The following is a 27,500-nucleotide window of genomic DNA, read 5'->3' on the forward strand; positions in this document are numbered from 1 at the left end:
AACGACCTACTCTGTTGTCTCAAACCAAAAACAAGCTTGTTGTCCTGAAATGCTGCTTGACTATGGGAATAAAATACAACAACTGCTCTGCTCCATAAGCACCTTAATTACGCCTATCTGTAAATCTGTGAAAGTGTGTGTGCCTGTGTGTGGGCCTGTTTTTGTGCCTGTGGGATTATGTGTGTGTGTGTGTGTTTGTGAGGGTGTATGTGTGTGTGTGTGTGTGTGTGTGTGTGTGTGTGTGTGTGTGTGTGTGTGTGTGTGTGTGTGTGTGTGTGTGTGTGTGTGTGTGTGTGTGTGTGGGGGGGGTAGAGAGAGGGGGGGGGGGAGACAGATAGTGTTCATGGTAGACGTTGGGTTGTATCCTTGGAGACAGAAAGCAATATGTTTGATTGCTGCCGGAGTTCACAGAATAACAAACAATAACTTTGCATATGAGATTAGCCTGACTCCCTTGAGATTTAACGTCAGTGGTATGAATCTTGTCAGGAGGAAAACTCATACGCTTGTGTGTGTGTGTGTGTGTGTGTGTGTGTGTGTGTGTGTGTGTGTGTGTGTGTGTGTGTGTGTGTGTGTGTGTGTGTGTGTGTGTGTGTGTGTGTGTGTGTGTGTGCGTGTGTATGTGTCTGTGTGTGTTAACTACATAGACTCAGATCTATTAAACAATATATAATGAATTAGATGGAACGAAAGAGAGAGAGGGAGGAAGAAAGAGATATAGAGAGTAAGGGTTGAGGGATAGAGATAGAGAGAGCGTTGATTGCAGGATCCTGGTAAGGGAGGTAGGTTATAAAGGCCTATCTGTTACACATGTAGTACCGTTCCCATCTCTGGGCTTCCTGTCATTGATCAGAACAACCCCCCTCATGCCCCCCCTCCCACGGATGGACAGAAATATGATAGTCTGGTGGGGGAAGAGATAGAGTAAGGGGGGAAGGACAAAAGTAGGCTAAAAAGGCATAAAAACCCATAGCCTCCGAGGCTCATCTCTTGTGTCAGTGATGTGAGGATCCCTGCAGGCATCAACATCCCACCCCAGCAGTACCTCTCTCCACTCTAATCTAATTTCTCCGTCGTCCATTTTTCGCAAAGCTAAACGATACAGCTCACTATTATGCTGTGTGTGTGCGTGTGTGTGTGTGTGTGTGTGTGTGTGCGTGTGTGTGTGTGTGTGTGTGTGTGTGTGTGTGTGTGTGTGTGTGTGTGTGTGTGTGTGTGTGTGTGTGTGTGTGTGTGTGTGTGTGCGTGTGTGCGTGTGTGTGATAGAGAACATAGAAGCAGAGAGAGGAAGACAGTGAAGAAACTGAGAAAAAGAGAGAGGGAGAGAGAGAAAGACAGAGAGAGAGAGAGAGAGAGAGAGAGAGAGAGAGAGAGAGAGAGAGAGAGAGAGAGAGAGAGAGAGAGAGAGAGAGGAACAGATGTGTGAGCAGCATCTTGTATCACTGGGACTTTGTTTATGGTAACACCCCTTAGAGCCATAACATCGAGCCACAGCGTCCTCCGGGCCCGCCGCACACAAATGGAACGCAGGCTTTGAGTGACAGCTTGTCCACTGCTCCTTCCTGGCGGGGTGGGGGGGGGGGGTGGGTTATCACACCAGACATCTGTTCCTCATCGACCCCCCGTCGAGGATAGGCAATCCGCTCGCAAGGTCTTTTCCTTTCAAAAATGCATAGGAGCTATGAGGAGCTACGGCTTTGGCTCCTCTTATAGCGAGTCAAAATTTCCTAGAGTTAATAATACATCTAACTAACTGATTTGCAATAAAAAACAATTTCTCCCCAGGCAATTTAACAAAGATCAGTCCTCCGTAATTCATGTCTGAACAGACTAATAATAGGTTCTTATTGAACTGATTTATGGGGTGTTATTTATCCAGCAAATCAGAGTATTGCATTTATGGAACTTATTTATAGGCTGTAATTAAAGTAGTTAATTAAGGTATAGGTTCTTAATTAACTTTTATATGGGCTGTAATAAAAGTAGAAATATGAGTATTGGTTCTTATTAAACTGAATAATGGACTGCAATTAAAGCAGGTCATCCAAGGTAGGAGTCAGGCGTGTGTGAAGTTCAAACCCAAAAGCAGATACAGTTCAAATTATTTATTTAAGGCAGAGCAAGGATTCAGCGCTATCAATAACAAAATTTGCTTGTCCCACAGAAAGAATCCAAAAACAGAAATAAAGGGCTGTTAACTAAAACAGGGAGAAAATACAAACAAAAAGGAATAGCCAGATTAACATCCAAAGAGTAGTACAGGGGCAGGGGCCGAACCACAGGCGAAACCCCAAAACAGGCAGGAACCAAACAGGCAGACAGAATACAGGGCAGTGTGAACTGACTAGGTAAGCTAAGACCTAAGAACAATCTTACAAGGTGGCACTAACAGCACTGGATATGAATAGGCAGAGTATTTAACAAACAATGAGGAACAAAAAAAAAAGGCAAGAAAAAGACAATGGCAGGATGTACAGGTGAAAGGCGGAGTCAGAGGCACAACAAAAATAGGACGCATGGTGGACAAAAACACAGAATAACCAGCAGGCGGCCACAGAGTCACTGAGTCCGAATAGAGGAGCTGACAATACCCCCTCCCTCCCCTGAACAAACGCCTCCAGGTGTCAAAGCAGGGTGAAGAGGACCCCATGTCCCTTCCTCTGGCCCATACCCCTCCCTGTTGACCAGAAACTGGAGGCCAAGCCCACGTCGATGGACATCCAGCAGCTTATGCACATCCAGCAGCTTATGCACATCCAGCACCTTATGCACATCCAGCACCTTATGCACATTGAAGGCAGGGGTCCCATCAATGAGACGGGGGGAGGGGGGATGCGGCCAGAGGAGAGAGGACTGCGACAGATCAGCTTGATCCAAGAAACGTGGAAGGTGGGACCCGCCGTGAGGAGCAGCTGCAAACGGACTGCAGATGGGCAGAAGAACTGCTCAATGACATAGAGCCCAATAAAGTGAGAGGCCAGCTTATGAGAATCCACTTATAGGGGAAGGTCCTTCGTCGAGATCCAAAGTCTTTGCCTCCTCCTGTAGCGGGGCGACCTGAGTCTCCATCGGTCGGCCAACCGCTTGACCCAGACACCAGAATTCAGCAGGGAGGCTCGGGCATGTCGCCATGTCGACCTGCACCGCCAGATGATCGCCTGGACTGAAGGCGCCAAGGCCTCTTGTTCCTGAGAGGGAAGAGAGGTGGTTCACAGCCATGGCCGCATTGAAAAGGAGACAGACCAGTAGATCACACAGGGAGGGAATTGTGGGCATACTCAGCCCATGCCAAATGCTGGCATGGGCTGAGTAAGAGGGGTTCTGAGACGCCAGTCATCTAAGGACTCTTTAAAGGTTTTGGATATGCCCCGTTCACACCATCCCGCTAATGGCCGCTAATGGCCGATGGACCACCGATGTGGAAGTCGGGGTGATTCGGGTGACATCGGGCTAAAAATGTATGATCGGGTCAATTTATCTGGGTAGCATTTACACATACCCGATGTTATAACGATAACATAACGATTTATGCCAGGGAAGACACCCGAAGTGCGTTTGGCGTCATTTGACGTCATTTCGAATGACGCCAAACACGTCAAATTACGCGTTTGGCGTAATTTGGCGTCATTTCGGTAGAAGGCAAAGGGGAGACTGGTTTAGACTGATATTTATTTATATATTTATTTATATTACAATAGCGATTTTATAATAATAGAACGCCGGTTCTAAATGGGCGAAGTACCCCTGTAATTATAAAAGTAGGACATCCATCCATCACCCCCTATTTATACCCAAGTGGCAGATTGAGGGTCTTCCTTAACGCAATCTGGTCACTCACAATCGTTATTTGTCGAGGGTTCTCGAGGGTCTTTCGTGTGTTGAGGTTGCCGATATAAAGACGATAAAACACGATAAAGCGCGGAAGATTAACGAATATAGCCGATGTGCCCAGGATAATTCCCGAACGACTTGCGATGTCTTACGTTATACTCCCGTTCTATTCCCGATTATAGCCGATTAGCCCATAGCAACACCTGGTAACCGATTCTACCCCGATAGACCCAAAATTAACAAACATGTTCGTTCTTTGCCGATGTTGCCCGATGTTGCCCGATCATTGAGCATTTCTTCCCGTTTCTTCCCGTTGTCTAACGATGTTCCCGGGAAGAGTAACGGTGTTTCCCCGATGCAACCACGCTATTTGCCGATGTTATAACGATAGCTACTGATTAAGCCATTGGGGCCCACTATCGGGTAGGTGTAAACCCCCCATTAGCTTGCTCGGTGTGGCCATTGGTCAGCGGATGGATCCCGACAAGAGACTGGCAGTGGCACCAATAAGTCTGCAAAACTCCTTCCAAAATGCAAACACAAACTTAGGACCTTGATAAGTATGACCAGAGTCAGTCTATGGACAGTGAAGACTTTATCATTAGAGCCGTGTGGGGAGTTATGTCAGGGGATAAGTGTACACACTTTCTGGAGGAGGACGTGTTATTGTGAATCCAGCATGGCAAGTCAACCAGGAGGAATGCACCCCAGCAGGACCTGATTACATACCGGGCTGGGGAAAAACAGTTAGGAGGACAATTATCCGGACTAGGTCCCTGGTTATGGCCAGAACGGACGAAGGACTTAATATCCCAGGTGATAGCCACAACCAGGGAAAAACGGTGTAAGAGTTTGGGACATGCTCAGAAGCGCTAAACTGGCGACAGAGTGCATCAGGTTTTTACATACTTTGAGCCTGGGCAAATCAGTCAAATTTGAATGACAATTTTCTATTATAAATTAATTTAAAAAGAGACCACCTAGCCTGGTGAGTGTTGAGGCATGTAGTTGACTTAACGTACTCAAGGTTCCTATGGTCAGTCCTACTGAGAAAAGGGACCTCTGAGCCCTCCAGCCAGTGACGCACCTCCTCTGATGCTGACTTAACTGCCAATAGTTCTCTGTCTCCTAGGTCATAGTCCTGTTCAGACGGAGGGGGACGATGTGAGTAAAACAGAGTCGCTGAGCCCAAAACAGTCACCCTAACCCAGTGCTTAATTTGTAAAGTGGGAGGTCCCGGAACGCAGAGGGGGGGTGGATCCGGCGACTTAGTACGGGGGTTAGAGGTAATGGAACAAAGAAAAATACACTGCCTACTAGGGTTGTGCCGATGAACGATGTCATCGTCCGTCGTGATGGCTGACTGAAATCAGGATGGAGGGCCACCATCGTGATGGCATGCCCCCCCCCCCCCCCTTTCAGACGCACACTAATCCTAGTCTCTTATAGAGTTAACCTAAATACTTTGCTGGGATTGCTCTGTAAATTAAATTGAGAATATAACTGATGCATATGCATGCTATTTTAAATACGGCAGTCTTTTCCAGAGATGTGACGTGTTAGTCTTCCGCGATCTGATCGCATTTCTCGAGTCAGATTACGCAGTGCCATGTCGCCAAACTAGGACTGTGCGGCTGGAGAAAATGTACAGCGAAGCAGCAGCCTCCCTCCGTGAGATCCTGTCCTTAGCGGAGAATGTTGCCATCACCACGATGCTTGGAAAGCGTCGGTTACGGAGTCGTGCTTGACCGTGACTTTTTCAACGACTGGGTTGTGCAGAGTGACGGACTGTAATGCCAGAGAGGCACACTGTGGGAAACATGAATTTTAGTTTCCAACTATTTATTTAAAAACTAAAATATCTGTTTTAATGTGTGTATGTTCAATCAAATGTTTTTATATCTTAAACAAATTCCGTTGCAAAGAGGAGGCGCGGAGGTTCAATATCCTAATGAAAAAGAGTTAGTCGGCCAACGCTGGCACATTTTGCCGATTGTAAATTGACAAGAGAAATTGTAAACGTTCACAATCCTGCTCTGTGATATTTAATTTATCGTAATTTCTATTAACTTGTGCGTGGCGCACATGCATGTGTTCATGCATCGTTTTTTCCTCGCTGCTTGCTCCTCAGATGCGGCGAATTTTAAAACTGTCGGGCGTGGTAAATGTTGGCCCGCTCCTTTCAGTGCGTCAACAGATCTCCGACATTTTCAAATGACGTTAAATCTTAATAAACAACATGAAATTCTTAGGATTTGTTCTGTAAATTTATGTATGCATATTATTATTTTAACAATTTTTTATTTTATTTTTTTTATATGAGAGGTACCGGATCTGCCCAAATAAGTACCGGAACACAGGGAGGCCAAAATTAAGAGGTGCCGGATCTTGTTCCGGCAGGATCCGGCTCAAATTAACCACTGCCCTAACCACTGAGTATGGTTATTTTTTAACAAATCTTTTTAATTAACCCTATAATTAAAGTAATACTTGTAATCTTCTTTGGGACAGACTAGCACAACGGTTTTTGTGGGGCAGTTGTTTGGCTGGAGGTTGATTATCGCTTTGCTTCCTCTAAAAAATCCATTCCACAGGTTTCTTTTTTATATACACTTAGTTTAATAAGATAATTATGAACAATGAATACCACTTTAAAGGTTTTTAAAGGAAGCATTCTTAAATCATGAAAATAGACCTCCAGACCTCCGGGATATGATGCAAACAAAGCATTTGTGAGGCCTCAGAATGACTTGGTAGTAAGATCAAAACATCTGGCCTCCTTTATATGAATCAGAGTATTAAGGTCAGCTAAGATTCTGTCTTAGCCCTACTGGAAGTGATGTAATAAATAGGTGACATTGGGGAAAAGGACACTCATGGGGCATTTCCACCGGAGGGTACGGGTCGGTTCAGTGTGCAAAGGTGCGGAACAGTTCGCGATTTCACCGCCAAAAGTGGGCGTGATCCAGACTGAGCTGTATGGAGCCGTACTGGTCTCGAATTACTCCTCTGTTGGGTTACTGAGACGCCAGTACCCCAACAAGCTAAATAGGCCGTCCGTTCATTGGTCGACCGAATCGTTGCTTCTGTGCGACAGGGGGATAATAACGAACCAACACAGTACCCGCAAAGTATTTCTGGATAATGGTGAACGCTTTGTTGATGTTACGGAAAAGTTTGACGTCCCTCTTGGACGTCCTACATTGTTGCTCTTTGTTCATTGCGTTGCGTTCTTCTTTTTCCTTGGTCTTATTAGCAGGCTACTCTGTGTCGGGCTGCTATGAGGTCACAATGCTTATGTAGCTGCCGCGGCTATCGTCATCCGGCTTAAACCCCGCCCTACCGTAAGGGTACTGTCTGCGGTGGATACGCGAGCCATAACTGAGCTGGGCTTTACCGCACCTTCACTACTGGACTGAGGCGTGCTAGGTCCGAAGCGTACCTGTCCGTGGAAAAGGGGCATTAAGAGTGAGCTAGAGACCTGGAATTTATTTTATATATAGTTGGTTGTAATTGAAGCAGGTAATTCGAGTATGGTTCTTAATTAACTGGTTAATGAATTGTTATTAAAGCAGTTAATCAGAGTATGCTGAATCAAATGGTTAATGGGTTGCAATTGAAGCAGTTGATCAGAGCATGTTTCATAATTAAATGGTTAATGGGTTGTAATTAAAGCAGGTCATCCGCTTATTGTTCTTAACTAACTTGTTATGGATTGTTATTGAAGAAGTTAATCAGAGTATATTTATTAATTAACTGGTTAATGGATTGCTATTAAAGCAGTTAATCTGAGTATGTTTCTTAGTTAACTGGTTAATGGATTGTTATTAAAGCAGTTAATCAGAGTATGTTTCTTAATTAACTGGTTAATGGATTTTTATTAAATTAGTTAATCTGAGTATGTTTCTTAATTAACTGGTTAATGGATTGTTACTAAAGAGAGCGCGTTAGAGAGCGCGTTAGAGAGTGTGTTAGAGAGCGCGTGAGCTTGCTGCCTTTATCTCCAATCCCTTCAAGTTCACCAAGGATTTGTTGGGGCAGAAGCGCAGTGGTAAACTTTCCTCCTCAAAGGAAGACATAGGCCAACATCTGAAGCAGATGTACAGGGCCCCCTCAAGAGAGCAGGAGCTGGGAGAATGTAACATCCTCATAGACCCCCCTGAACCTGAGGTGCCGTTTGACATGTCAGAGCTGCAGCTAAAGCCCAGTTCAGCCAAAAATTCGCCTTGCAACGACTTGCAACTCGCAACTCCTTGCGACTCCTTCCGACGGGACGGGCTGCGTTCTAAAACTGGGCAGTTCACACTGGCTGCAACGCGCTGCAACGGGCGGCGACGGTAGGTGGTTTCCCTAGCAACTGTTAACGCTCTGGCATGCTGAGAGCCGCAAAAGCATCAGCATCATTTGCGTAGATTAGATTTGTGATTAGTCAGGTTTGCGATTAGTTTTATTTTTATATCGCTTGAGAGTAGGCTAGAGTTACTGTGTTTTGTCATTCTCCACTACATCTGCATTGGAGTAAATAGCTGGATCTTACAGTTAGTTTAGATTACCCGTTGTTGGATACATTGAATTTTCCGTTAGTTGAATTTCAGTTTGATCTGTCTTTGTTTACCATCGGCTCAACTACTACTTGGAGATGGATAACTTAATTATAAACTGGCCTTATTATGTTAGTGAGAGTGAAATTGTGGCACTTTTAAATAATAAAAAATAATAAGGTCGGATTACAGTCCGTTGTACCGTAGACCCACAGAGAAATTCTCTGCCGTAGTAGAAAAATCATGAATTCTTCCTGAAAACAAGAGAGGCAGCCAGATCAACTTGTTACCCTACTATCCATGTAGAGTTTAGATCATGAATTGGTCGCGTTTCCAAAAATAGTACGCCTTTACATCCAGTTAAAGGCGTCAATGTGACTTGCGTCACATTGATTTCCGAAGTCTCTGCTTTGCTTACAGAGACGATCCAGTAAAAGGGGACAACACCACATCAGGCAACCAAAATGATAGAATGAGCGGAAAACAGTTTTTTAGGCTATTTTCAAGCAGTGGAGGGAAACACAACATTAGGTTTTGAATAACTGGATGTAAAGTCGTCTTATTTTTTGGAAACGCGACCAATTTATGGTCTTAACTCTACATGGATAGTAGGGTCACAAGTTGATCTGGCTGCCTTTCGTGTTTTCAGGAAGAATTTATGATTTTTGGCGGTGATTTTCTCTGTGGGTCTACAGTACAACATAATGAAATCCGATTATTATTATTTCCCCCCACAATGGTATGAGTTTGAATCCCGTAATGCATCATAATTTAAGCATTTGTTTTTCATTTATTTCGGCTTAAAACGGTTCTACGTGACAAGTTTCTTCCAATTACACTCCAAATACGAATGAGATGGGAATGTTTTTGACATTTTATTGAAAAACAAATCAAAGAGGCATTCGCAAGGACAGCTACTTGTCTGGTCCCGATTTCTAACAGCTGGTGTAGCCGCGATAACAAGCGACGCATTCGGCTGATGGTCAGCAGTTAACACGGTCACGAGTCGAACTGAAACACCGGATACACCAAGTGCCACCGCAATGTCGCAACATGCTTTCTTCTTACTGTCCCTGTTGCTATACCCCTTACTGCCAACGTTGTAAAGGACAGGTTGCTCCTCCAGCAAGCGAATTAAATTCTCCTCCCTCTCCTCAGACCAGAAGTCTGCCATCTTTGTATATTTGTATGCTGGAGTGGACAGTACGGTACCGGGACGGAGTAAGGCTGTGACATACAAGTTGTTCTGTGCTGTGATTGGCTGAAGAGAAATAGCTAAATCGCCGTGTTCTAAAACTGGGCCTTGCGATTTGACATGTTCAGTCTCTGGCGACTCCTTGCAACTCCTTGCGACCCCTTGCAACGACCAGTTCACACCGCCCCTGCGACGTTCTCAAACCGTCTCGTTGCAAGTCGTTGCAAGGCGAATCTTTGGTCTGAACTGGGCTTAAAGGACGTCAGGGAGGTCGTCCGCAAAGCAAGGGAAAGCACCGCTCCAGGACCGAGTTGCACTTCATACAAAGTGTATTGAGAACTGTCCCAAACTCCTGCTGTGTCCGTGGAAAATCCTGCAAGTCTTCTAGAGTAGAGGGAGGATCCCAGATCAATGGAGAGTAGCTGAAGGGGTGTGGATCCCGAAGGAGGATAAGTTCCTCAGCACTATTTTAAAACGGCTGTGTACCTACCTTGAACAGAACAGAACATCTGTCCAGAAGGGCAGCGTTTCGGGAATACCAGGCTGTCTGGAGCACAACGGTGTGGTGACACAGCTGATTAGGGAGGCAAGAGAGAAAAAGGGCAACCTGCAGTGCTGTGGCTTTACCTGGCAAATGCATTTGGCTCCATTCCACACAAGTTGGCTCAGCTCACATTGACAAAATATCATGTCCCCAGCAAGTGTAGAGACCTCATTGCTGATTACTACCCCATTTTCAGGATGAGGGTCTCTTCAGGAGCAATAACATCACGTTGGCACAAGGTGGAGATCGGTAACATCACAGGGTGCACTATCTCTGTGACACTATTCTCCCTAGCCATGAACATGCTCACCCAGTCTGCTGAGCCAGAGTGCAGAGGGCCCCTATCGAAATACGGTCAACAGCAAACCCCCATCAGGGCATTCATAGATTACCTCACAGTCATGACAGAAGCGGTCCCAGGCTGCCGGTGGATTCTGAAGGGGCTCGAAAAGGTGATGGAGTGGGCCCTGATGCGATTCAAACAAGCCAAATCAAGGTCTATGGTGCTGAGGAAAGGGAAGGTGGTAGACAAGGTTCGCTTTAACATCACAGGCACAGCCATTCCAACCATCTCAGAGAAGCCAGTCAAGAGCTTGGGCAAGGTTTTTGACAGCTCTCTGAGAGATGCAACAACTATCCAGTCGACCTGCACTGAGTTGGATGGTTGGTTGAAATCCTTGGTCAGGCCAACCTGGAAAGCATGGATATACCAACAAGGTATTCTTCCCGGACCTTTGGCCCCTCCTTGTCTATGCAGTCCCCTTCTCAACAGTGGAGACCTTAGAGAGGAGGGTAAGTAGCCACCTCTGGAGATGGCTTGGATTACGGAGGAGCCTGAGCAGCTGGATGTAAAGTCGTCTTATTCTTTGGAAACGCGACCAATTTATGGTCTTAACTCTACATGGATAGTAGGGTCACAAGTTGATCTGGCTGCCTTTCGTGTTTTCAGGAAGAATTTATGATTTTTGGCGGTGATTTTCTCTGTGGGTCTACATTACAACATAATGAAATCCGATTATTATTATTTCCCCCCACAATGGTATGAGTTTGAATCCCGTAATGCATCATATTTTAAGCATTTGTTTTTCATTTATTTCGGCTTAAAACGGTTCTACGTGACAAGTTTCTTCCAATTACACTCCAAATACGAATGAGATGGGAATGTTTTTGACATTTTATTGAAAAACAAATCAAAGAGGCATTCGAAAGGACAGCTACTTGTCTGGTCCCGATTTCTAACAGCTGGCGTAGCCGCGATAACAAGCGACGCATTCGGCTGATGGTCAGCAGTTAACACGGTCACGAGTCGAACTGAAACACCGGATACACCAAGTGCCACCGCAATGTCGCAACATGCTTTCTTCTTACTGTCCCTGTTGCTATACCCCTTACTGCCAACGTCGTAAAGGACAGGTTGCTCCTCCAGCAAGCAAATTAAATTCTCCTCCCTCTCCTCAGACCAGAAGTCTGCCATCTTTGTATATTTGTATGCTGGAGTGGACAGTACGGTACCGGGACGGAGTAAGGCTGTGACATACAAGTTGTTCTGTGCTGTGATTGGCTGAAGAGAAATAGCTAAATCGCCGTGTTCTAAAACTGGGCCTTGCGATTTGACATGTTCAGTCTCTGGCGACTCCTTGCAACTCCTTGCGACCCCTTGCAACGACCAGTTCACACCGCCCCTGCGACGTTCTCAAACCGTCTCGTTGCAAGTCGTTGCAAGGCGAATCTTTGGTCTGAACTGGGCTTAAAGGACGTCAGGGAGGTCGTCCACAAAGCAAGGGAAAGCACCGCTCCAGGACCGAGTTGCACTTCATACAAAGTGTATTGAGAACTGTCCCAAACTCCTGCTGTGTCCGTGGAAAATCCTGCAAGTCTTCTAGAGTAGAGGGAGGATCCCAGATCAATGGAGAGTAGCTGAAGGGGTGTGGATCCCGAAGGAGGATAAGTTCCTCAGCACTATTTTAAAACGGCTGTGTACCTACCTTGAACAGAACAGAACATCTGTCCAGAAGGGCAGCGTTTCGGGAATACCAGGCTGTCTGGAGCACAACGGTGTGGTGACACAGCTGATTAGGGAGGCAAGAGAGAAAAAGGGCAACCTGCAGTGCTGTGGCTTTACCTGGCAAATGCATTTGGCTCCATTCCACACAAGTTGGCTCAGCTCACATTGACAAAATATCATGTCCCCAGCAAGTGTAGAGACCTCATTGCTGATTACTACCCCATTTTCAGGATGAGGGTCTCTTCAGGAGCAATAACATCACGTTGGCACAAGGTGGAGATCGGTAACATCACAGGGTGCACTATCTCTGTGACACTATTCTCCCTAGCCATGAACATGCTCACCCAGTCTGCTGAGCCAGAGTGCAGAGGGCCCCTATCGAAATACGGTCAACAGCAAACCCCCATCAGGGCATTCATAGATTACCTCACAGTCATGACAGAAGCGGTCCCAGACTGCCGGTGGATTCTGAAGGGGCTCGAAAAGGTGATGGAGTGGGCCCTGATGCGATTCAAACAAGCCAAATCAAGGTCTATGGTGCTGAGGAAAGGGAAGGTGGTAGACAAGGTTCGCTTTAACATCACAGGCACCGCCATTCCAACCATCTCAGAGAAGCCAGTCAAGAGCTTGGGCAAGGTTTTTGACAGCTCTCTGAGAGATGCAACAACTATCCAGTCGACCTGCACTGAGTTGGATGGTTGGTTGAAATCCTTGGTCAGGCCAACCTGGAAAGCATGGATATACCAACAAGGTATTCTTCCCGGACCTTTGGCCCCTCCTTGTCTATGCAGTCCCCTTCTCAACAGTGGAGACCTTAGAGAGGAGGGTAAGTAGCCACCTCTGGAGATGGCTTGGATTACGGAGGAGCCTGAGCAGCCTCGCACTCTACGGCAACACTAATAAACTGCAACTTCCCTTCAAATCTTTGGAGGAGGAGTTTAAGGTTACAAGAGCCAGAGAAGTGGTTCAGTACAGGGACTCACATGATCCAAAGGTGGCTAAAGCAGGGATACAAGTGAGGACTGGAAGGAAGTGGATGGCGGAGGTCGCAGATCAAGAGGCAGAGGCAAGGATGCGTCAAAGGAGCATGGTGGGAGTGGTCAAAAGAGGCAGAGCTGGGATAGGCTCCTTTCCAACTCCCCAAATGAACAGCTGTGGGAAGGAAGGGCGCCGCCTAGTTCAGGAGGAGGTGAGAGCTGCAGTGGAAGAAACAAGAATGGTCAAGGCAGTGGGAATGAAGCAAAAGGGAGCTTGGACAAGATGGGAGAACACGGTTGAGAGGAAAGCGACCTGGGCTGAGCTGTGGAAAGCCGAGCCGCATTCAATTCCTCATCCAGGTGGGATAGGATGTGCTTCCAAGCCCATCAAACCTACACATATGGGGCTTACCCGAGACACCAGCATGCCCGTTGTGTTCCAAGCGAGGAACCCTGGAACACATCCTCAGATGCTGCACCAGGGCACTTGGAGATGGATGGTACCGCTGGAGGCATGATCAAGTTCTTAAGACCATCGCTGAAGTCATCAGCGAAGGACTAGCGTGGGCAAAGCGGTTATGACCCTCCAAGAAAACCATCGCCTTTGTCAGAGCTGGGGAGCAGTCAACCCCTGCCGGAAGAACATGTGCAGGAATCCTAACCTCTGCAAAAGATTGGCAACTGTTGGGGGATCTTGAGCATCAGCTGAAGTTCCCCAACCACATTGCAGTCACTACCCTGCGACCAGACATTGTCCTCGTGTCTGAGTCCAGCAAGCAAGTAGTGCTGCTGGAGCTGACCGTCCCATGGGAAGACCGCCTGGAAGAAGGCTTTGAGAGGAAGCTATCCAAGTACGCGGGACTGTTTGGTTATTCACCGTTGCTAAGCAAATAATAACCGCAGTCAAGGAAAGTGGATTATTTATTTTTTCTGTCGTATCACTTCGCAAGTAGTCCGGTAACTTATCAACACCAGCGTCCTCGGTGGCTAAGCGACGTCAATGTCTTTGGCTGACTATTTCTCTGCTGATCAAAGCTAAGTATGACGGTAACAAATAAAATGTTAAAAAAAGACCCTTTCGTGAAAAGGGGACGTTGCGTCTAGAAAAAAGTTTAAAAGAGTGTAGGGGTACGCTATCCAGGGACTCAAAAACATTCAGCAGTCGTCGGCATTGCTAATTTCTTTCTCAACATGGCCAGCACATCAAAGACCATTGACCATCGCAACAATGTTTTCTCCCAACAAGACCAGCACGTCAAAAGACCTGCATACCACGGCTACATTGTTTTCTCTCAACAAGACCAGAGCGGCAACAAATATCGAGGACATTGAAAATCAGCCGTCTGAGGGTACGTCCAGCTATCATACGCCTAAATGGGATTCGTAGTGATACTACGTCTATACAAAACGGGTCACGGGCCCCCCGTAACACCCTTGGATCAACGCATCGCTGGAAAAGAATGAACTATTATGATATTATATGATATTGGCCTCCATGCGGTACAACTCGGCTCCAAAATCCCCACTCCATTGGGTTACAAGGAGTCCTTCATTCCATGCACTCCGGATGATGTCTAGTTCAGGGCATACATTGTCACGGAAACTTACCCATTCTTCGGCAAGCATATGCAGCTCATCATCACAGCCTTTTGCTGTCGATGGGACATACCCATCGACAAATGATATTACGTACTCAAAGCAGTTCTCTCCGTTATGCCTGAATGATGCCTCGGTATGCTGGTCTTTTACACCTAAAACAGGACTCATTCTTTTGATTGGAGCATCAATCAGTGGCACATCTCCATTGCTTGTAGCATCACTAGATTTAGGCATATGATAGCTGGACGTACCCTCAGACGGCTGATTTTCAATGTCCTCGATATTTGTTGCCGCTCTGGTCTTGTTGAGAGAAAGCAATGTAGCCGTGGTATGCAGGTCTTTTGACGTGCTGGTCTTGTTGAGAGAAAACATTGTTGCCAGGGTAGGCCTACGCTGATCTTTTGATGTGCTGGCCATGTTGAGAAAAAAATGTGCAATGCCGACGACTGCTGAATGTTTTTGAGACCCTGGATAGCGTACACCTACACCCTTTTAAACTTTTTTACGCCCCCCCCCCCCCCCCCCCCCCCCCTTTTTACGAACACAAACCCCACACACATGTTATTAACCCATGCACACACATGCACACACATTAGGGATGTGCTTTTAAGATTTGTATGAAATCAATCTGTTTAGTTCAACAACTGCGCCTTCAACATTCAACATCAAAATTATTTCAACATGGTTTTATGCAGATAGGCCTACATGCGCCAAAAACTAGACACGTCTTTAGCATATGGAAACTATGGCCAAAAAAATAACTTCACACGGTGTGTCTTTCTTTTAACATTTTATTTGTTACCATCATACTTAGTATTGGTCAGCAGAAAAATAGTCTGCCAAAGAAATGGACGTCGCTTAGCAACCGAGGACGCTTGGGTTGATAAGTTACCGGATTACTTGCAGAGTGACACGACAGAAAAATTAAAAATCCACTTTCCTTGACAGCGGGCATTATATGCTTAGCAACGGTGAATAATCAAAAGATTATTCACCGCCGGAAGTTGTAAATTGAGTGAACGGTGCGGTCAACAGCATTGAGAAGAGCCGTGTAATAAATAACGATAGTCACACACACCCCTGACACAGTGGGCTATAATACTACATCCGGCCCCTACCCACTAGACCGGAAGTAGCTACGGCCCCAGGGACCTCATAGGGGGATATGATATTTACTACTATTAAATAACCTCAGAATACAATTATTTATATGACATTACATATATGACATAGCCAACTGTAAGGTTAGCCACTTTATATCCTATTTTTGAGAGGATAAATCTATAAATAAATTTTAGGATAGTTATCCACTCCCCTTTACTCACTATAGCCCAACAATCTGTGACCTCCCTGCCTCCCTCGTTAGTGCTAACCGTCACGTCCAACTGTTGCTACTATTACCTCACCAAACTTGAAATCAGCTACAGCGCCATGATGATTGATTATTGCATTGTATATTGATTCTAGTGTACCCAGCGTAACCACATACTGTCCATATGCATAATGTATGTAACACATCTTCACAGGTATTTCATTGTACAAATGTTTCTTTCAGAGTAAATCAGACCCTACATGGGCAGAGCAAAGTAATGGGTGGGGACGGGCGGCAGCTAAACACACGAAGAGGAGAGGGGGAAGTAAGGAGAAGAAGGTAGAGGCAGGGGTTATGAAGAGAAGGGGGAAGAAGGAGAGGAAGAGGGAGAGGGGGGAGGAAGGAGGAGAGGAAGAGGGAGAGGGGGGAGGAAGGAGGAGAGGAAGAGGGAGAGGGTTCTGAAGGGGAGGGGGAGGAGGAGAGGAAGAGGAAGAGGGGGAGCGGAGATGGTACGTGTTCCATACGATGTAATCAATTTATGTTATCTTCCAAACCCTGGCGCACTGGCTGCTGTTGAAGATGCTTGATGTCGATGGGTCATATGTGGACCATTTGACTTTGCAGTTGCGGCAATTCTTTATCTATTTTTGTATTTATGTCACTTTAACATCATGTGTTAAAGAGAGCACCAAATCAGCTGCCCCCCAGGGGCAAAACTTAGTTAGATCTCAAACAGTCTGCTTCTGAGGGCCCCACGGGCCCCAACGCTCCACAAACAGACCAATTATGATCACATCCACTGAACTCTGAGCTGCATTGTTCGCTGAGAAAGAAGGACAACTTGAACTAGAATAATATAATAAGGATGACGATAAAAAATAAGGGAAAAGTCAATAGATAGGAAAGATGGGGAGAAGGAAGAGGGGGTGTTTTGACAAGGGTAACTGAAGCGCGGTGAAACATTTGCTTTGTGACGAGCTGCTGACATTAAGGGGCTTGGAGATATGGTGTGTGTTACAGTGCTCGGCCGAGTCTTATGTTGTATAATACAATTCAATATAATATAATTAATATAATATAGTATGTAATATATTACATATTTCATATATTTTTGCATATTTTTGCATATTGATTCATTATAAGTAGAGAATGTCTATATGTGTGTGTGTATGCATGTTTGTGTGTGTGTGTTTGCGTGTGCGTACATGTCTCTGTGGGTGTGTGTTTGCGTGCGTGTGCATGTACACGCCCATGGCGGACATGAAATAACACTGACAGGAGGTAAATTGAAATTAATAATTGTAGCTCTGCATTGACTTTGTATTAAAGCTTTTAACATATTGTTAGTGAATTCAGTTTGGTATTTATATTTATATTTTATCATTGTGATATATTGAGCAAAGCAGTGTAATGGATAAACATAACTTCAGACTATACTTTTGTTTGTATCATGCCTTGAGCTGGTACTTATTTCGTTTGATTGGAAACTTTCAACGGACTAACCATGTTCCCTGAAAAAATGAGGTTTCCTTTGTTGTCTAAGCATGCGCACACACACACACACACACACACACACACACACACGCACATGCACACGCGCGCGCGCGCGCACACACACACACACACACACACACACACACACACACACACACACACACACACAGACACACAGACACACACACACACACACACACACACACACACACACACACACACACACACACACACACACACACACACACACACACACACACACACACACGCACGCAGACACCAGCTGCCTCGGGCAACCTTGTGGTACCTCCTTACCAGTCTATATACTCTAGTGGACTAATAGACCTTGGTAATGAATTTACTCCCAATTGCTACAGCAATTTTTAATAAAAGAAAGATTCCCTCTCTATGTCTGACTGTTATTGCCAGCAGTGTCATTACTGCCTCCGAGACCAGCAAGTATACCCTAATGATATTACACTGTCTCGCTAACACTTATTTGCATTACAATCGCTTATATGGGTTATGCAAAGTTGAAGTTGATATAATTGGAGAGTTGATCCCTGCCAGATATGATTATATAAACTCAATAATACAATCATAAAAAAATGGTTTATATCTATACTGTACTGTATTGGACATAAACTTTTCAATCATTAAAAAAAGCTAAGAAATTGTCACCCATATATGTAGTATCTTTTTACATACACATGAACTATGGAAACTTCAAATAAGCTACTAATCATGAACAATTGAAAAATGTGACTCAAAACAAAGAAAATGAAATCGTAAAAAAAAAATCTTCGCCCTTTTACCACAACAATCAAAATAAAGCCTTTAGGCTCTGTTGATGAACATAACCACAGAAACTTTAGTCATTTATACAACAGCACAGACACACATGTGGTAGGGACTATAACTTAATGGCTTTAAATGAACCCTTAACCCCTTAACAGTACACTAAGCGACTGTGTAAATGGATCACAGTGTTTAAGCACCTACACGGTGCCTGTTTATGCTGAAAAAGGGAGAAATGTCCCTGTGTAAATAAATGATTTAATGTTGCGAAACATTCCCCTTAATTCACCCTGCTTAAAAACCTAGAAAAAAGGTTAGGGAAAGGAAATTAAATGATTTCATTTTCCAGGCCTGGGGGGTGGGGAGGCAGCTGTCGTATTTGTAGGAGTTAATAAATGTCATGGACAGAAATTGATGTTTATGCCCATGACAAGTGACACACCCAGAGAGCACACCCAGAGAGCAGGTCTGTGGTAGCAGCACTAAGGGATACTGTACCCACTGTTTTCTCTTTATGTAGCTCACCAACAAACACCACAGCAATTTGTCTAAGTACTATTTTATTTTATTTTGATTGTGTCGTCTATTACCAAAATGCATTTGTAAACATTATTTATAAGGTAGTTTCCGTTCAAAATGAGCTTAATGTCAAATTGCTTTAGAAATGCATTTATTTTACACGTATTTGTGAAAGATAATTCCTTTTAATGGTTGAGAGGTTCCCATTTAATTAGAATATGCGCTGTACACAATCGACGACTTTTCAAGTTAGAAAATGTGAGAGACCACACACCTAACGACATCTGCATTTACCTTTAACTGTTTTGGTCATTTAGTGTGTTGAAGGAAATTATTTCGTCAACAGAGCACAGCCCATACTTAGCCATTCCAGTCAACAACCCAGTCACCAGTTTCAAACCCGGATATCTCGCCCTTCTCTTGTGATCAAATGGTGACTTTAGTGTAAACTGTCATGGCAAACGCCGTTCAGGTGGAACTAGCTATGCTTACTTCAGCAATCTTTTTTTTCCGGAAATTTTAACCTCTACAAGCTGTTCCTCTGGTTCGGAACACCACCTCACCTTTGCTTTTGCCGCCATGGCTTCTGTTATGATTACCTGATGAATTGTTAGTTCTACATTAAGTCAGCGTGGGTCCCATTGGCTCAGTTCTTTCCCACGTGACAATCATTTGCTTCTGTACTCGGCTGTCGTCGGGGTTCCCACCACCCTACAGGATATTAGATCACCAATATTGATCTTTAATATTTTCAAATCAGTTGGGCCCCGATTCGTTAAATAATACTCTATCTAATACTCTATCTAATACTCTACTAATATCTATCTATCTATCTATCTATCTATCTATCTATCTATCTATCTATCTATCTATCTATCTATCTATCTATCTATCTATCTATCTATCTATCTATCTATCTATCTATCTATCTATCTATCTATCTATCTATCTATCTATCTATCTATCTATCTATCTATCTATCTATCTATCTATCTATCTATCTATCTATCTATCTATCTATCTATCTATCTATCTATCCATCTTTCCATCTATCTATCTATCTATCTATCTATCTATCTATCTATCTATCTATCTATCTATCTATCTATCTATCTATCTATCTATCTATCTATCTATCTATCTGTCTGTCTATCTGTCTGTCTGTCTGTCTGTCTGTCTGTCTGTCTGTCTGTCTGTCTGTCTGTCTGTCTGTCTGTCTGTCTGTCTGTCTGTCTGTCTGTCTGTCTGTCTGTCTGTCTGTCTGTCTGTCTGTCTGTCTGTCTGGCTGTCTGTCTGGCTGTCTGTCTGTCTGGCTGGCTTTTTGTCTCTCTCCCTCTATCAATGTTTCCCATATGATCTTTCTCTATATCTCTTCCTCTGTTTCCCTATTCCAACGTGCACCCTTTTTTTGCTCTGTACACTGTCAAGATCCGCGATGCAGAATTCCACCACAAAGCCACTCTCCCTCCCATCCAGGGTAATAAATACTGCTCTCCATAAATCACTAATAATTATAGAAGATCCCTCTAACAGCTTTCCATGGTGCATCAGTCAGCCCCCGGGGTCCGTCTGCTCTCATGGCTAATGCAGCGCTAATGCAGAGAATGGGGGTCTTGTTTTTATTAGCCTGTGTCCCATTGTTTGGATAATCTCTCGATTTACCAAAGCCCCCAAGTTGACAGGTGTCCACACCCAGGCCCGGCTAAGCACCACGGACCCTGAGACGTCCAAACATGCACTGATGAAGCCACGAGGAGGAGCAGGAGTAGGTGGTGGTGGTGGAGGAGCAGGAGGTGGTGGAGGAGGTGGAAGAGTTGGAGGGGGAGGAGGAGGATGTTGTGGAGGTGGAGGAGGTTGTGGAGGAAGAGAAGGAGGAGAATAAAGGGGAGAGGTTGAGGAGGAGGAGGTGGTGGATGAGGGGGAGGAACTGGTGTTGCTTATCTTGAAGGAGGAGGAGCTGGAGGTGGAGGAGGAGGAAGTAGTGTTGCTTGTGTTGAAGGTGGAGTGAAGGTGTATGAGGTGGTGGTGGTGGTGGTGGTGGAAGTGGAGGAGGTGGTGGAGGTGGAGGAAGAGGTGGTGGTGGTGGTTGTGTTGAAGGAGGAGGTTGTGGGTGAGGTAGAGGAGGTGGTGGTTTTGTAGAAGGAGGAGGTGTTGGAGGAGGTGGAGGAGGTGGAAGATGGGCCGGAGGGAGATATATGGACGCCATATTAACAGTGAGCGGGTGTTTTGCCTGTGGAGGTGAAACAGGAAGACAACCTCTCCAAGGAGAGTTTGGAGGGTCTGTGATACTTTGGTAACCCCTTTGTCTTCAAGGGGAAATCAACATAGCAGCCCATAATGATGTGGTGAATAATGTCTTGCCACGAGGATGCTTGGTGGGAGACACCCATTTAGATAGGGCTGTCTCGCAATCAGAGCATGTCAAACACAATAGCCATCAAACCCTGCTTTTGGACGGCTATCATTTGAGGAGACGGTCCTGACCCGACCATAGCGCTGTGTCAGCTCATCAAGTCAACGGCCAAAGTAAGGCCATGGTCTGCTGGCCTCGGTACATGTTGGTGCAAATCTACTTACAGATGCTTTAATAGCAGGTTCTATACAAATAAGCAAAATATTGCAAATTCTATAATTAATTTCTATTCGCTATATCTCCAATTATACTATAATTATACTATAATTGGAGCTAGTGCTCTTGTTTAAACTTGTTACATTTCCCCAAAAAATGATTTAAGAAAACAAGCTAAACTTATTGTACTATATTATCAGTCCAGCTACACTTGCTGTTAAGGATTGTAACACGGTTGAGTATACTTCGGAATACCTAATAGTTCTAATAAAACGGCAACGTTTAAAAAGGTACAAAAGTTCCTTTCAACGTAGAAGTTGTGGTGTTTTGTTGTGGTACTGACTGGGTACAGTAACTGGCTGACCTGCTCCGCGTGGCTCCAGTGTGGGTGCTGGTGGGAGTGGGAGTTGGAATGGGCAGTGGCAGGCCTTCCTGCTCCCTACGACTCAGCTCATTGGAATGGTTGATGAGTTCACACCAAGCGGTGCTGGGCGATGATGGGATAGCTCTTAATGTAGACAGCCATAAACACAGAGGGCCATCGCTAATCCTGAGAGGCTCCTTTGTGTATCTCGCACTGCACAAACTGTTTTGATGAATAGGTCGACCCCTGAACCTCTGTGATGACGGATGTTGCTGCGGGGGGAATGGAGCCAGAGGGCCTTCCTGTTTGGGAGACGGCCCCGACTCTTGCTTCATCATGGCAGGTTTTTTTCCCCTGATGTATTTGACCTGCTGTGGTACACACAGGAGAGGACGATCAGTACAGCAATAATAATAATACTAATAATAATACTACCACTACTTCTACTTCTAGTACTATTAGGACTAGGATTACTTCTAATAATAACAATATAATAGCAGCAATTAGAAAAAAAATAATGTTTTTTATTACAATATAAAAAAAGAAAGAAAAAAATGCTTTAACAATAAACCATTTCCTTCTTGGTTGTGGTGAGGTTGTTCTCTAGCCTGTCTACGTGAGCAAGGCAGAATGCAGGCACTACGACTCTTTTGCAGGTCAGGAGGATGGAGGGAAATCAGCGTTGTTCAATTACGTAGGATATGTCAAGTCCACAGATCCCTAGAGCTACCCACTGTCTCACAAGTCCACTCTCATAACCATATCTACAAAAACATAAAAAACACATAAACAAAAAAAACACATAAACACTAACAATTATTATGGATTATAAATGCAACCAACATGATCATTGTAAGAATGATTGTAATGCAACTTAGCAGAACCTCATTGTTTGATGACAGTTTCTAGTTTATTTTAGCTCCTCACTTCTTTTCTCTTTATAAATAGCTCCCTGCATAGGGCTTCAACACTGGGACTCAGCGAGGACCAGCGGATAACCCAGACAGTCTGGCTGAAAAGAGTGCAATATTTCAGTGGTTTAACATCTGTGTCCCAGACACAATCAGTTGACATGGAGCATAAACTTTAGTTGTACCACATAATAGAACCACTCGAAACACATTCAACTTCACATCAATCATGATTCTTATCAATTAAAATGATTATCACTGTTTGCAAATGCATAAAAACATTTCTTTATCTGTAATTGTTTGGACAGGAGTTAAATACAATCAGGTTGAGCTAATTCAACAGTGAAATAAATTTCCCATTTTTGTATAATTTTAAGGTATTTTACAAGTACAATAACCATTCATGCTACACACGTTTTTCAAAAGAAAATGTAGGATTGACAAAATAAACGGGTCTCAACAAACAACGTGAACGTAAGCAGTCGACCTGCGTATTCTCACACACACACACACACAAACACACGCAAGCACACACACACACACACACAAACACACACAAAAGCATGCACCCATGTATAAATGCACACACTCATAAACACACGCACACACACACACACACACACACACACACACACACACACACACACACACAGCACACACACACACACACACACACACACACACACACACACACACACACACACACACCACAAGCCCAGGTTATGTCGTCTACCAACACACAGTTTCTGTTTGTGAAACTGACAGCGGAAAATATGAGCCTCTGCTCCGACCTCCGTCTGCTCTTGGCACTTTGATTTGTTTGACAGAGACGAAAATTATAACAGCGAGGGAAAGAAATATGAAAATATGATGCTGTAATGCTTCCAAACACAGACATTTTCCTTGCTTAGCTTGAAGCGCGAGGGCTAATGCCGGGGTGTACAGCGTTTTTTTTCTAGCACATGTTCATTTCTGTGAACCCCCAACGTGTGTTTACTGCGTGTGTTTACTGACTGAGTGTTTACCGTGTGTATAAATCAGTGTACTGCGATCTATGCCGATGACATGACGTTCTAATCATCTGTCTACATATTGCAGGTTTGTTTCCATATCTCAAGGGCTGCTTCTTACCCGCCCTGACTCCAGTGAACTTTATTTTCAGTCATCTATTTATTTATCCATTCCACTTTGTGTTGCTTTGATTTTAACAGCCCCAGGGTTATTTTGTTTTTTTATGGAGGTCTAATACGTCTCTTTTTCAGTAACTGAACTTTTCAATGTAAACTCCCTCAGTGCAGATGATGGTTGAGTTGATGAAGGCAAACACAGATTGCCTCAGATTTGTTTATTCATTACTCAACTATATTCTGATACAAAAGGCAGACATAAGTAGCGGACGGAATCAGAGCCGGCAATGCTTTACGACATAATTATAATCACATGCAAATGTTCTCCTTGACATTATTCATCTCATTATGAGCATTTGTTATGAGTTTTTTTAGATTTTGTTTTATTTAGTGGAATGTGTTGCTGGAGCTTTGACTGCTACTGTGCGACTGCATGTGGTCATATATTCTACGTGCACAACATTATTGGTTCAATAGCCATTTACAAGTAACATTACTACAAACATGACTAATGAAAAATAACAATATTTATTATATACTTTTCCCTAGCCATCTCTTAACTGTCTCTTGAGATGTAGGATACAGCTTCAAATGCAAAATAAACCCAATTTGCATTGAACATTAAAATACCTATACTACTACTAATTAAGGTCATGTTTCTGGTATTATTTTGTTACATTACATGTGAACTGCTACAACTTTAAGTTTGAAAGCTCCTAAATAAATACAGTTGTACTTACTTTCTAAGCATCTCTCTTTTTCTTTTTATCTCGCTCTATACCTAATTATAGATGGCCCTGTATGTTAAAATACTTCCTGTGTCACAAGCTATTCCCAGAAAAACGTAAACATATTAAAATAAGGGACCCTATGGAGACAAATTACTGCCATACTGTTTTCATTTAAAATACATTGAATTTTTATACGGAAATGTAAACAGCTTTGAATTTATTTCCACAATATTCTTTGAAAACAAGGTAATCAATATGTATTCATTTTGAATTACTTCTTTGAAATTAAAATATGTAATTTCAAGTTGGGCCATTTCAAAAAGACAACTTCAAATATTTGTTCCCAATGTTCAATAATTGAAATACAAAAAAAATAAGTTGCATTTATTCAAAATACTGATCAGATAATTCAAGCGATAAAGATGCAGGCTGAAGTAGCAGGGTTTCCCAAGGACAGGCATAAGCAATCCAGACTCAATGTAATCAAACTGAGCATGTCTGTCTGTCATGTAATCAAAGACAACGTCTCAAGAATTAAACCCCGACGATGGCGAATTGGAAGAACTATGTGGCTTGAGTAAATTGTCAGATTTGGGTAGTTTATGCCTATTTATATTTAAATTCAGAGCTTAATAAAAACAGGGGGTTATTAGAGGTTTAAAAACCATCTCAACAAAACATAACAGAGGGCTGCTCTGCCCCTTGGAGCTAGTAAGTATAGGCAAAATACTTTTAGACCCTAAACTATCACACCCTTTTTTGAGACTTCCTGCATAAGTTACAAGACTATATATATGAATGATTAACCCTAACCCTATAAATTCATAAATTGTAGCATAATAATGGCAGTTGGTTTAATTATTTTAGCTGAATTGCACTTTTTCTTGACACTTTCATTTTGATGTTGCTTCATACCTGTGCTTATCGAGCTCTGATTTGAAGATACATGACATTGTTTTTTATTCTAATACTGAAAGGCAAGCAAACGGTTCCATTACAGTCAGCCTATAATAATTATGCAAATAGGAATACCCTGCTGCTTCAGTTTGAGTTTGAGTCAGTATTACAGTACAGACAGTACAGTTTTCATGTGTGTATGCCCGCATGTTCCGTCGCCTTATGTGGACCAGCGACCTGACAGCAAGGCAAGACTGATATTCCAGACCCGTGGTGTAGTGTGTCCTGCCGCAGTTGGGCCCACTTTAAAAATGTCTTTGTGGGCAGGGGCCTGCAGTTCTCCGTGAACACCATCATCAGCGACATTCGGATGACCTTGTTTTCAAAGGATATGTGAATGTTATGAATTAAAAGGAGTTAGCATTTCCACGTATAAAATGTAATGACTTTTAATTAAAATAATGGCAGTGATTTGCTTCCATAGATGACTGACTATGATGTGGTAAATGCAGTTTTGTCTTGTATATCCAGTCTTCTCGGTGCAGTGAGCTGCTCAAAATTAGTGACAGTTTCGGGCTTCATGGTTCGACTGTTGGCAAACGGCCCTATGCAAGAAATGGAGGTAAATCATAATATAAAAACTAAAAGCAAAAGCCACTAAATACACTGATGTTATTGTGCTGTGTGCAACACTCTGCAGTGTGTTGAAGTGAAAAGGCATTAGCAGAGAGGAGAATGTGAGAGAGGGGTAGAGAAAAGAGAGAGAAGAGAAACGGGTCAGAGAGGAGAGCCGGAAAAAAAGAAGAATGAGGAAAAAGACGATCTTAGAATAAAGTACACAGGGAAAACGATGTTCTTTAAGAAACACGTGGGAACAGGGACAGGGAAATGCACCCAAATAAAATGCAAAAAAACAGAAGGTAAAATAGGGCAGATGGGGAGGGGAAAAAATATTACAGTTTTCTCAATCGTTTAAACACGTTTTCTGAAACTATAGCTCAATTTCTCAAAACTCTGAACACAAACCTGAGAAGAGTTAATCCTTTTGTCAAAACGACACAAATTGTTATCAAAACTGTTTTTTTTCCACCAAACAGTAAACCAATTCAAAACACTTTTCACTCATAATACTATTTACATATGTTTTGGCTTCATGAGGCCATGTTACATATTCCAATGTATACAATTGTTTAGAAATAGCTTTATTTTTTAAAGTTGCAATTAGGTGGTACATATATTATGAAGACTGTTGCCATATTGTAATAAAATACTGTGAATATATCATTTAAATATTGCTTTGACACAATCGTATCAGAATAGGATTCAATGCATATTTGTCTATCCAATGAGCTCCAATGGGCTAAACTCACAATCCCAGCTTCCCAGAGTCATACTGTACCCCTAAAGTTGATGCTGCAACATTGTTCTGACAATACACCAATGTTACCTATTTTGGTCAATTACAGTACAGTTATTGCATTGATAAGTAAAATGAAAAACACTACAGTAAGAAAATGTTTAGACTGTCTTTCGGGGAATCTAATGATGTAGTAATGATGTAAATACAAAAAGGTAAAAAAGCAAATATATATATTTTTACTGTAATAAAGTAAAATGTTCAGCTGAACTGACTGCATGAAATAATTTTCGTAGGCCAACAAAAAATAAAAAGAATATAAATGAGGTGAAACAGATCTATACGTAAATCAGTATGTATCACACCTCCAATCCTGATCAGGCCAAAGGACCATATCTACAACAAAGTAGAGCTCACCGAGTCCTCTTTAATGCTCTGACACACACATTAAGTGTTTTGCCAGTTGAGTTTGAACAGGTGAGAAGTGAGTTAAACTTATTGGTAATTAGTTGTTGCGTTTTGAATGCCAGTGTGATCCAGGTGAACCAAGTGTGCTAAATGATGAGATTTTTTGCTAAGAGTTTAGCAAAAATGTGAAAACAGTGGAATTGTGCTTAGAGTTTAGCAGTCTGGAGTCTTGTAGTTGATCCATGAGCTTCATGTTTTCAGAATTGTGTGCATAGTTCCATTTTTTGTGTGTATACAATCGAGAAAAATTGTAAGAAAGAA

The 27,500-nt window shown here is 43.4% G+C and overlaps 1 pseudogene; it reads left to right on the forward strand.

Annotated features, from left to right (window-relative positions):
* LOC132473682 (uncharacterized) overlaps positions 1 to 27,500 on the forward strand; it is a 50,241-nt pseudogene that overhangs the window by 7,906 nt on the left and 14,835 nt on the right.

This window comes from Gadus macrocephalus, chromosome 15 (assembly GCF_031168955.1).
Source record: "Gadus macrocephalus chromosome 15, ASM3116895v1".
In the NCBI taxonomy this organism is placed as follows: Eukaryota; Metazoa; Chordata; class Actinopteri; order Gadiformes; family Gadidae; genus Gadus; species Gadus macrocephalus.